The following is a 12,177-nucleotide window of genomic DNA, read 5'->3' on the forward strand; positions in this document are numbered from 1 at the left end:
GCGAGTGCAGCCGGCTTCTGAGGGGCCGCCGCCGCCGCCCGGCCCCGCGCGCGGTCGGGGAAGGCGGCGAGTGCAGCCGGCTTCTGAGGGGCCGCTTGGCCTCTCCGCTGCTTCCCAGCCGCCACCGCCCGGCCCCGCGCGCGGTCGGGGAAGGCGGCGAGTGCAGCCGGCTTCTGAGGGGCCGCTTGGCCTCTCCGCTGCTTCCCGGCCGCCGCCGCCGCCCGACCCCGCGCGCGGTCGGGGAAGGCGGCAAGTGCAGCCGGCTTCTGAGGGGCCCCTTGGCCTCTCCGCTGCTTCCCGGCCGCCGCCGCCGCCCGGCCCCGCGCGCGGTCGGGGAAGGCGGCGAGTGCAGCCGGCTTCTGAGGGGCCGCCGCCGCCCGGCCCCGCGCGCGGTCGGGGAAGGCGGCGAGTGCAGCCGGCTTCTGAGGGGCCCCTTGGCCTCTCCGCTGCTTCCCGGCCGCCGCCCGGCCCCGCGCGCGGTCGGGGAAGGCGGCGAGTGCAGCCGGCTTCTGAGGGGCCCCTTGGCCTCTCCGCTGCTTCCCGGCCGCCGCCGCCGCCCGGCCCCGCGCGCGGTCGGGGAAGGCGGCGAGTGCAGCCGGCTTCTGAGGGGCCGCCGCCGCCCGGCCCCGCGCGCGGTCGGGGAAGGCGGCGAGTGCAGCCGGCTTCTGAGGGGCCGCTTGGCCTCTCCGCTGCTTCCCGGCCGCCGCCCGGCCCCGCGCGCGGTCGGGGAAGGCGGCGAGTGCAGCCGGCTTCTGAGGGGCCCCTTGGCCTCTCCGCTGCTTCCCGGCCGCCGCCGCCGCCCGGCCCCGCGCGCGGTCGGGGAAGGCGGCGAGTGCAGCCGGCTTCTGAGGGGCCCCCCAGACCCGCAGACCTGGGGCGATTCGCCACCCCCGCCACCCCCTCCCTACGCCACTGTGCCTGCCCTCCCTGCAGGCCCGGACGGGCAAGTGCCAGCTTGATCTACATGAAGCCCTAGCCCCGGCGGCGCCTGCCCTCTGAAACCTGGGGTGTAGATTGCCCGCAGTACTGGTGAGCTGCGCATGCGCAGTGTGCTCTCCGAGGTACTCCAAGACTGCCCTAAGAAGGGCAGTCATGGGGCGCCTTCCCTGAGCAGTGCGCTCGGAGTTGCTCCCAGACTGCCAGTCTCGGAGCCTGCCCAGCCCTCCCCCCGCAGTGCCTGCTCTCCCTGTGTGCAGTGATGCTGGGGCAGCGCAGGCCAGATAAAAGCCTGGGGCAGCCGAGGTGCTCCTGCCCTGCCTGCAGGTACAGCGGGATCCGGTTTCTTCATGCCGCCCCCCCCTCCTCCCGTTTGTATTCTGGAAACGCGTGTCTGTCCTGCTCCTGTTCGGCGCGCCCTTGCCAGGCAGTTTCCGGCGTGCTCTTTCTCCTTTTGAGGCAGGCTGAAGGAAAAGCTGCGGGACGGTTGGCTAGCGGAGGCGGTGAGCTGAAAGGCGGCAGTCCCCTCCTCTCGGCTCCCCGCGTGCGCCTTCAGCTGATGCTCGCGGAGCTCTCGGCTGCCCTTGACACCAATTCCTCCCAGTCGGAGCTGAGCAGGCGGGAAGAGGTCGAGCCCACCCGCCTCCTCCCCCTCCTCGGCCTCCGGAGCCCGCCTCAGCCTGCCTCGTGCCGCCTCCTGCTTTCGCTGCCGGCCACGTCATGGGAAATAAATAAATAATCCCATTCAGCCAGTGACAGGGAGAGGAACCGGCGGCGGCGGCACCATTAGCTCCAGCCCACCCAGCCTAAGCTAGAGAGAGAAAGAGAGACCGAGCCAGGTAACGTAAACGGGCCCGTCCAACTGTTTTTCATATTGGCACAACCTGGGAAGGGCGTTCTGGGTTAGGGCGCTGCCAGAGCTGCGAGCCTTACGGATGTGAGCGAATCTTAGAGCCGGGTCCGTTGTCTGCTTTGATGTTACCTGCTTCTGCGGCTGCCATTAGAGTGTGTGTCGCGCCACTGTAAGAACGATGTAGCCCGTCTCGCTTCTACGCCAGGCGCCTGCCACAGCGAAGAGCACCTGTCTGTTGCCACCGCTGCTGCTGCTGCTGCTGTTGGATCGCAGTGCTGTGGATGAGGTGCAGATGGCTAGCGTGGCTGCCACCATGTCGATCTATCACACACTGGGCTTTTGCTGTGACGTGCGTGTTTATATGTATGTGACCGAGAGAGAGAGAGAGAGAGAAGCAGGTTTGTTCTAGACCGTTAGCAATCCCAATCATTTAGCATGCTCACATTAGTAAGATTTAATTGGTAAGAAAGCCTCAGACTTCTCAGGCCCAGAAACATTTGGGAGCCTGATGCACAATTTAGCTCCTTCCTTGATGGTGACCTACAAAGATGAGTCCTGAGCTAGAATTCCACACAGAGGAAGATACACACCACACAGACCGCATAGATTATGATACAGAGCGACTCCCACAAACACATATAACCTCAAAACGTTACATTTTCATGAGCTGCAGGGATCCCAGCACACATGTGCTTTTTTTTTACCCGGCCTTGCAAATCAGATTTAGGAGAGGGGGAAACGTCCTCCACCACCAAGGGTTCTGATGCTGCCGTCAGGCTTTCTTCCTCTCCTCCTCCTCTCCCCCACCCTGCCCGGCAAAGCCATTTTGAGAGTTCTGAATGTGGGTTCTGGCCTTGGCCCGGTGCGGGAGCGGCTGCGGGCATGTGAATGCGTGCGCCTCGGAGCCAATCGGTCGGGTCTGAGCCTTTGTGTATGTCTGCGTTGCTGCAGCAGCAGGGCGAGGAGGAGGTAACTGAGACGACGGCATCGGCATCACGCGTGTGTTTCCTTCGCCAGCTCATCGCAAAAGCCCAGCCCTTGTCTCCTCCTCCGGGGAGCTGGGTCTGTCGCGGAGGGCAGGGCTGCGCTGGTTTCACCCGGTTGAGCTTCCCTTTCAAATCCCGGGGGCCGCCCTTCTGCGGCTGAACGATGCTCAGACTGGGCCTGGGGGCTGAGCCGGGCGGCAGGCAGTCGGTGTTTTCCGCAAAAGCATTAAGAAGCTTCTTCTCGTTTTCAAGGCCCCACCCCGGCCCCGGCCAATGGGAAACGTGCGGAGGCGGTGGAAAGAAACAATGGCAGGAGGATGAAGGCAGGAACGTGATCCGGCTGCGAGGGGAGGGGAGCCATAAGCCGGAGGGGCTCGGCCAATTTGCTGCAGCCGGTTGGTGCTTGCCCGGTGTTCAAAGCAATCCACGTGGAATGCGGCTCAGATGCCAGGGCCGTGGTCGGCAAGCGTGGCATGCTGGGTTACCACCGACACGTTCTTATTCCCTGCTAGCTCGCCCGCTGAAAAATTCGACCTGGTGGTGCACCTTTCCTTTTTGCTACTCGCCAGCAGCAGCACTCCGGAGCTGTCCAAACAAATATGAGCGGGGGGGGGGGGGGAGAGAGATTTTCACCGCTGCTGGAAAGGCTCTGTTGCAATGTTGTGAGAGGCCTGAGGAAAGAGAGAACCTTTTACCAAAAGTGTGGAAACATGAAGCTGATAAAATCAGTTAATTTTGCCCTAAATGTACACAATCTCTTTGAAGATGTCACTGAAACTGTGCAACCAAGTTCACCTTCTTCTGTTTAAACCATGTATTTAAACACTGTCCAGATTCCCCATTGTGGCACAGTGGACAGGCTTAAGTGAGTTGTTTTTTGCTGGGAGTTTAAAAGAAGCATGAAATTAAATGATCTAAAGAGTTGAATAAAAAATGATCAATAAATGTACCACCACCCCGTATGACAGACAGATGTACCCCATTCAGTGAGCCAAAGGCCAAATTAGATCTGTCTTGGAAGATCTGTGGTTAGAATTTGGTTAAAAATGGCACTGGGAGCAACTCTGGTTTTGAACCATGGGGCTGTGGAAGGTTTATTAATTAGTATGGTGCTTTTGTTGGTTTTCTCCCCCTTTTTATTTCACCCGTCTCTGAACTATTATTAATCCTGTGGGGAAAATTATTTATTTATTATTTATTTTATTTTAGTAAATTTCTATTCCACCCATTCCCCACAGTGCTCAGGGAAAATTATTTATTTATTATTTATTTTATTTTAGTAAATTTCTATTCCACCCATTCCCCACAGTGCTCAGGGCAAAGTAATAAAACAAAATACAATAAAAACATTTTAAAACAGACAAAACAGCACTCAGATTATCGTGACATCACATTGCCCAGCCTAGCCATTTCACATCATGATATCTCATAGGGATGGCAGTTTTTATTCCAACTCCTAGCACAGATGACAGTGCTGGCCGGGGAGGCCAACCAGATCAAGAATAGATGCCCGCGACCTCAGCTAAAAGCTTGGCGGAACAGCTCTGTTTTACAGGCCCTACGGAAGGCTAATATGCCAGGTAGGGCCCTGATCTCAATAGAGAGCTGATTCCACCAGGTTGGGGTCAGGACTGAAAAAGCCCTGGCCCTAGTTGAGGCAAGGCGGGCATCTCTTGGGGCGGGGATGGCCAACAGATGTTGGGAGGCCGAATGTAATGACTTCCTGGGCATATATGGAAAGAGACGGTCCTGCAGGTAAGTTGGTCCCAGGCCATGTAAGGCTTTAAATGTTAGCACTAGAGCCTTGAAGTGGATCCGGTACTCAATGGGCAGCCAGTGCAGACCGTGGAGTGCCGGCTGAATGCCCACCTGTAAAGGTGGTGCAGTCAGCAGGTGAGCCGCCACATTCTGCACCCGCTGCAGTTTCCGGATCAGTCTCAAGGGTAAGGCAGCTTAGAGCAATTTACAGTAGTCTAATCTGGAAGTGACCATTGCATGGATAACTGTACCCAGGTCCTGGGGGGATAGATATGATGCTAGCTGCCTGATCTGCGGAAGATAACAAAAGACAGACCTGGCAACCATCATGATCTGGACCTCCATGGAAAGGGAGACATCCAAGGTCACTCCCAAGCTCCTCACCTTTTGGGCTGGCACCAATGTGGCACCGTTCAAAGCTGCGAGCTCAATGCCCATACCCACCCCACCCCGACTCAGGTACAGGACCTCCATCTTAGCTGGATTCAGCTTCAGCCGACTCTGTTGTAACCACCTAGCCACGGCTTCCAATGCCTTGGACAACTGATCAGGGGCGGCGACTGGCCAGCCACTCATCAACAGATAGAGCTAGGTGTCATCAGTACAATATACAAGTACAATATACAAGTACAATACAGACATTTGTATGTTTTCCTTGTGGGACAAGTAGTAGCTTGAGGGGTGGATTTAAATAAGGAAGAAATACTAGGACAGTGTATTTTCCTGGTACTACAGCCCAGATTCAAATCTTTATTATAGGGAGCCTGCTTGAGCTAGTCTTCACATGGTAACAGGGTTTCCCCCCCTTCTTTATCATGTAGTGAATCTTTCCCAGATTTCATTCTCCCCTCCCACACACACACACAGTACAAGTTGTTTTCCACTGATGTGCTTTAACCAGAAGTGCTGATCATTGTCTGTTTCTTTTGCATCATAAAGAATGTATTCATACAAGCATAATCTTCCACTAGTAATATATGGTATTAGGAAAAAAGCTGACATACTGTGGCAAACCATGCTAGGAGAGACCATGTGTTGCATGTGGAAGCAACCAGGTTAAGTCCCTGGCATTTCTGGCTGGATCTACAGTACAATCCTTTGCATTGATTTCACTGAGTAAATGCTGCATAATATTCTACTTCTCATATTAGCATGTCTGGTGATGAGGCAAACTTTCTTTCTAGTTCTGTTTAGGATTAGATTTGGCAAACTAGAAGACCAGTTCTGAGTCCTCCAGTTCAGGTCCTATTATGCTACTGATCCAGGGGTGGAAAATGGTCAGTAAAATCTGTAAAAGTCAGTGTCTGCCTGCCCCCTGCCCCCAATCCTGATTATTAATTTGTCAAGTTTTTTTTTTTTAAGTATTGGTCAGTAAAGTCAATTTTTGTGTGTGTGAATGCAATTTGGGGGGTGTTTGTTTTTGTTACTACATTTTGGGGGAAGAAGAGGACAAGGAAAAATGCTTGCAGATGCAGTGCAGAAAACTTGAGAAATGAAAGAGTTCATTAATAACTTCTTTTTTCAGCAAGAACCCAAAAATAAAGCAAAAGCAAAGACAAGTCTTCCTTTACAGTAATTATGTTTTGTTCTCATAATGATCATTTTAGGTATGATTTTAATATGTTTTGTTATTTATTTGTGTATTTATTACATTTTATTTTTATACTGGCCATTCCCTGTAAACAGGGCCCAGGGCGGTGTACAACAATAAATAAACAACATATTATATATAGGTTAAAACATTACTATTAAATTTGCACAGTTGGCAATCTGAATTTCCAGTTATGCTACCATCTTGGGGGGGGGGGGGTGCCAGCCAGATGAATGCCATCACTGCCCTCAACCAGATGCTTGGCAGAATATCTCTATCTTACATGCCCTGTGGAACTGCATCAAGTCCTGCAAGGCACGGATGATACTTTCAGGAGAATTCCACCAGGTTGGAGCCAGGGCACTAAAAGCCCTGACCCTTGTTGAGGACAGCTGGATGTCTCTCAGGCCGGGGACCACAAGCAAGTTCTTATCAGTGGAGCGTAATGCCCTTCAGGGGATATATCAGGAGAAGTGGTCCTGAGGATGCATTGGTCCAAGACTGTTAAGGGACTTAAAGGTAAGCACCAAACCCTTGAATCTGATCCAGTGTTTAACTGGTAACCAGTACAGCTCATGCAGCACAGGTCAAATGTGTGCTGTTCATGGGGTCCTGGTAAGGACCCATGCCGCTGCATTGTGTACCAGCTGGAGTTTCTGGGTTGGTCTCAAGGGTAGGCCCACATACAGTGAGTTACAATAGTTTGATATGGAGGTAACCATTGAATAGATTACTGTGGTTAGGGCAGGGCAGGGCAGGTAGGGGGCCAGTTGCTTGACCTGGTATAGCTGGAAAAACATCAGTCTGACAACATTTGTGATCTGGGCCTCCACTGATAAAGAAGCACCCAAAATCACACCCAAGCTCTTGACAGTTGGCGCCGGTGTTACAGGCATGCCATGAATTTATTTATTTATTGATTTGATTTGATTTATATCATATCCCGCCCTCCCCACCAAAGTGGGGAGTACAAAAATGAAGAGCTGGGAGTTAGCACCCCAACCCTGAATCCTCCCTGCGCAGTCACAGAACCTCTGTCTTAGTAGGATTCAGTCTCAGCCAGCTCTGCTTTAACTATCCCACCACAGCTTCCAATCCCTCAGCCAAAACTGATGGAGTGGTATGCAAATAGCATACAGATATAGCTGGGTGTCATAAGCATACTGATGCCACCCCCCCCCCCGAAACTTTGCTGTTTTATTATCTGCAAAATGCAATTATTTTTAAAAGGGAATCTTTTCTTGCCTTAAATTTTGTACAATAACGAAAACATTGCCCTAGCTTCATTAAAAAAAAAAAATCAGTAAAAAGGTGTGCAAGGGCTGGCTATGGGGATGGTAGAGGTCAGATGATAATAATTTTTAATGAAGTTCCAGTTTTACTTTAATTTCTCAATAGGCTGAAATCAGGCCTTGTTTCGGGAATGAGCTCACAGGAGCAGAGCTCTGGAACCTCTAAATTTCATTGTGCTCTGTCTTTCTTACCCCCGCCCCCCTAAATACTTGCTTCTGGGCTCCATTGTTTAAACCCCTGGTGAGAATTTTACTGAGCTCTAAGATCTGACAAACTTTCTAATATTTCCCCCTACAAAACATAATGGGAAAATAACTAAAACATATAAAGCAGACTGATGGAAATCATCATGTCACTGTGGCCACTTAGGAGAAAATAATTTAAAAAGCATGATGGGAGTAAGATTTTATTATGACAATTACAATTCGAGAAGCATTTTAAGGTAGATGCTGAGCTGCAGGGGTCATTTTGTAGAAAAAGAGGTGCCAGAGCTCATTAATACAACTAATGCATAACTCATTTTCATATGCCACACACCCAGGGCTATTTTTGTAGCAGGAACTGCTTTGCATATTAGGCCACAGACTCCCGATGTAGCCAATCTTCCAAGAGCTTGCAGGGCTCTTAGTATAGGGCGTACAGTAAGTTTCAGAAAGATTGGCTACATCAGAGAGGTGTGGCCAAATATACAAAGGAGTTCCTGGTACATAAAAAGCCCTGCACACACCCCTGACATCACTGGAAGGTGTACTAAATTATATCAAATGTATTTATTTATTTATTCCTTGAATTTATATCCCGCCCTCCTCGCCGAAGCAGGCTCAAAGCAGTAGAGAAGTGCACCTTTAAGACCAAGTTTTATTCAGAATGTAAGCTTTCGTATACTCTAAGCAGACTTCATCAGACAAAATTGGAATGGCAAGCCATCCTTAAATATAGAGAAAGTGGGCAGTGTGTTGGTATGTAGAGTCATGGGAATGTTTTTAGCAGATTAAAAGAATCACAAATCGGGGTCTGTGTTTGTTTGTTAGTGTTGTTAACTGGGCTGAAACAACAGTGGAGGGTGATAAAAAGCAGATTGATGTCATAGGTGTGAAGTGCCATAAATCTGGGTGTCATTCTGGCTTCTTTAGTTGTGGGTTTAAATGGAGGGCATTAGTATCTCAAGAGGTTACAACATCATTATAGTTTGCCATTAGAAAAAAGAATACATTAAAATATGGTGGAAGAAGGGTTAGTATATGTAATAAGATAAACAGCCAATATCCCTATTTGAGTATGTCAATAGAAAAAAACAAAATATTCTGATACACTGTTCTAAAAGAGAAATATATTCTAGTTTGCCATTAGAAAAAAGGGAACATTAAAATACAGTGTGAGATGGATTAGTATATGTAATGAGATAAACAGCCCATATCCCTTATTTGAGTGTTGTTGTTGTTCAGTCACAAAGTCGAGTTCGACTCTTTGTGACCCCATGGACAAAGTCACGCCAGGCCCTCCTGTCTTCCACCGAAGTCTGCAATGCCACCGAGGATGTTCTCCGCAGCTGAGAACGAAACGTCTGGAAGAAAAACTTTCTCCAGTAGAACACAGCACTTGAGCCCGAAAGATTCTACAAACTTTAAATGTTTATTGTTCAGATTTTCTGGAGATGAAAATCCCAGGATAACAAGTGGGAAAACAATGTATCTAAAATTCTGTGCCCAGGAGCTGTGTATGGACTCACCTTTGAATAGCAAGAACAGTCTGCATGCCAATAAAGGTACTGAACATAGAACATAGCCAAAACAGGCTTTACTTCCACAGACTGATTAACAGCTGGGAAAACGGATGGGCACACACTTAGCCATGACATCCCAAAGTTTCTCCTCTGTTTTGCCTGTACTTGAAAAGAGGCAAGATATTAGATTGTTATATTATCATTATTATTGTTATTTTTCATGTAAACATGAAATCATTTTTGCTAGACAGATATTGAGGTTTATGGTTTCTCATTGTCACAAACCTGAGGCTTTTAGAATCCTGGCCTTTGCCCTTCTCTGGTGCCAGTGCTCCATTTCCTGGTCCATGACTTATTTAACAAATCACATAATACAAGAAGTGATGTTGAAATGCTAGTGACATATTGTTCTAGAGTAGATGGTTTATGGATTGCAGCCAAAGGCTGTGCCCATGAACATTCTTATGCAAGTAAATATGGGCGCACAGTCTGGCAGTTTAAACATTCATGAGCAGTACTGTAAACACACAAGAAAACAGGTTGAAGCAAGTTTGAATCCTAAAACTGCCTAAGGAGTATGAGAAACATTAAAAGAAGAAAATTGCTGACATCTCTTAGTTTTGAAAGCCTTATAGTAATATGTTCTCTGCAAGTTCTTTTTCTGGTTGTGATAAGAGAAGCTGGAACACCAAGGAACATTTGGTCAAAATCAAGTATTAACTGTTAATTAAAGCATTTGTAAATTACTGAGAATCTAATTCATGGTATTGATAATGTGGTGCATAGTGTTCTTTGTTCATTAAGTCCTAAGCACTGATAACATTTATCTGAACTCAAATTTCAGTGAAATCAGTGATCAATTATTTCTGAGCAATGTTTTTTAGGAAAGTTTTTGAGGAACAACTTTTACAGCTACTCCTACTGCACCGATCCCCCACAAGGGAGGGAAGGGAGACTTCAACACTGAATCTACCAAACAGAGATAAAAGAGGAGGGGAAAGCCAAAATAAAAGCTCAATAAAATGGAACAAAAGTAAAATACTAGAGCTGAGATAAAAATGATTAAAATAAATAGATAAAATATAAGATAAGATAAAAAATAAAAGCCCCAGAGACTGAGCACTGCCTCATAATGTCCTGCAAAAACTTCTTAAAGATTGCTACAGCATTTAGACATGAGCAAGCATGTACTGATAGGATAATCTCTGTCCATCACCTCTTTATCCTGCATTTTCTCCAAGGTCCTATGAACAGTGTTTATGGTTATCTGTTACCTGTTTTATCCTTACAAGAATTCTGTGATGTAAGTTAGGCTATGAGACTGTGATCGATCACCCATTGAGCTCATGGCAGCATATGGATTTGAATCAGAGTCTCCTAGATCCTTCTCTGATTTTAGTAAGAAGAAGAAGATGAAGAAGATATTGGATTTATATCCCGCCCTCCACTCCGAAGAGTCTCAGAGCGGCTCACAATCTCCTTTACCTTCCTCCCCCACAACAAACACCCTGTGAGGTGGGTGGGGCTGGAGAGGGCTCTCACAGCTGCTGCCCTTTCAAGGACAACCTCTGCCAGAGCTATGGCTGACCCAAGGCCATTCCAGCAGGTGCAAGTGGAGGAGTGGGGAATCAAACCCGGTTCTCCCAGATAAGAGTCTGCACACTTAACCACTACACCAAACTGGCTCTCCACTTAACCACTATAGCACATTGTAACTCCAGTTAGGAGTCACATGTTATAACTGTAGATCCTAATGAGACAGCTATGTGATTGGAGGAACTAAATATATCACCACAAATGTTTAAACAGCTATTTATATTACCACCAGTGTTCCCTCTAAGCTGAGTTAGCATGAGCTAGCTCATAGATTTTTGCCTTAGCTCAGGAAGGATGACCCCAGAGCACAATAATTTATGCAGTAGTCACAACTTTAATGCCAACAGCTCTCAAAGTAGAATTTTTGCTCACAAGACTGCAGCTTGGAGGGAACATTGGTTACCATTTACGGCATGCTAATTATTTCCAGATATAGAACTCATAATCACTTTGCTGGCCAGGCTTATTTAGGTTTAATACAGATATGCAAACTTTGTGCAGACTTGGAAGTACAGTAGGTATTGGGTATTAGTTGCTTATCCCAATCCCCCCTCCCCCCCTGCTCTCTGTCTCTCTCTCTCCTTCCCTCTCCCTCCCTCCCTCCCTCCCTCCCTCCCTCCCTTCCTTCCTTCCTTCCTTCCTTCCTTCCTTCCTTCCTTCCTTCCTTCCTTCCTTCCTTCCTTCCTTCCTCTCTCTCTGGTTGGCCAATGTGTAAAACAGGATACTATCCTGTTATCCAGCAGGACTCTTATGTTCATAGGATTCAGAGAGGCTTGACATATCATTTGCTCAGAATGCCAGAAATTTCATAGCAGACTAGGGATAAAGCCTGTTGTGGAGAAAAATACACTGGACTCTAGAAAGAGGCTCTGAGTGAATGCTCCCCTACCCTTGCTGTCTTACCACCCACCCAAGTGAAGGCATTCACTCCTTTCCTCCCTCAAGAGAATCTGATCTTTGCCATCTGGTGGGCATTTGTAATTCTGAGTGATCTCTAGCTTTCACCTGGAGATTGGCAATAGTGGTTCCCCAGGAGGACGGTGGAGTCTATGGCAGTGTATCTGTTTGATGTCGTACCCCTCTTCAAAACCACTCTCTCCAGGCTCCACCCTTCAAACCCCCAGGAATTTTCCAACCTGGAGTTGGCAACTTATAGGTTATACTGGTTGTCATAGGGGGCCTGCTGCTGAACAGGAGCAAGCAGCTAGGCCTAATTAAGTCATGCCAGTCAGGTGGCATCAAGTCACCCAGAGGGTGCTGCCAGGTCTAGGGTAGTCAACCTCTAGGTGGAGCCTGAAGATCTCCCAGGATCACAACTGAACGCCAGACAAAAAATCTCTCTCCCCATCCTGGAGAAAATAACCGCTTTGGAGGGTGGACTCTATGGGATTATATTCATCTGAGGGCTCTCTCTTTACTGCCTAGCAACAGCCTCTGGCTA

The 12,177-nt window shown here is 48.7% G+C and overlaps 1 protein-coding gene across 1 annotated transcript in view; it reads left to right on the forward strand.

Annotated features, from left to right (window-relative positions):
* The first annotated feature begins 1,586 nt into the window (after positions 1–1,586).
* SLC16A7 (solute carrier family 16 member 7) overlaps positions 1,587–12,177 on the forward strand; it is a 219,678-nt gene continuing 209,087 nt past the window's right edge. The window contains exon 1 of the mRNA XM_060244967.1: positions 1,587–1,775. The gene's annotated coding sequence lies outside the window, so the exon portion shown is untranslated. The remainder of the gene's footprint in view (positions 1,776–12,177) is intronic.

Source organism: Heteronotia binoei, chromosome 8 (assembly GCF_032191835.1).
Source record: "Heteronotia binoei isolate CCM8104 ecotype False Entrance Well chromosome 8, APGP_CSIRO_Hbin_v1, whole genome shotgun sequence".
Taxonomy (NCBI): Eukaryota; Metazoa; Chordata; class Lepidosauria; order Squamata; family Gekkonidae; genus Heteronotia; species Heteronotia binoei.